Genomic DNA, 310 nt, shown 5'->3' with positions numbered 1-310 from the left:
AAAGAAAAAAAGAACTGGTCTGTTTCTCAGTGGTCCAAAGTCCTCTTTTCTGATGAAAGAAAATTTTGCATCTCATTTGGAAACCAAGGTCCCAGAGTCTGGAGGAAGAAGGGAGAGGCACACAATCCAAGATGCTTGAAGTCCAGTGTGAAGTTTCCACAGTCTGTGTTGGTTTGGGGAGCCATGTCATCTGCTGGTGTTGGTCCACTGTGCTTTAAGTCCAGAGTCAGCCGTCTACCAGGACATTTTAGAGTACTTTATGCTTCCTTCAGCAGACTAGCTTTATGGAGATGCTGACTTCATTTTTCAG

General features: G+C 44.2%; 1 protein-coding gene across 1 annotated transcript in view; it reads left to right on the top strand.

The window, feature by feature from the left end:
* snrpa1 (small nuclear ribonucleoprotein polypeptide A') overlaps positions 1-310 on the top strand; it is a 17,368-nt gene that overhangs the window by 6,457 nt on the left and 10,601 nt on the right. The window lies entirely within an intron of this gene.

This window comes from Etheostoma spectabile, unplaced genomic scaffold (genome assembly GCF_008692095.1).
Source record: "Etheostoma spectabile isolate EspeVRDwgs_2016 unplaced genomic scaffold, UIUC_Espe_1.0 scaffold48, whole genome shotgun sequence".
NCBI lineage: Eukaryota > Metazoa > Chordata > Actinopteri > Perciformes > Percidae > Etheostoma > Etheostoma spectabile.
The sequence above is the reverse complement of the archived record's forward strand: the minus strand, read 5'-3'. Positions and strand labels throughout refer to the sequence as shown.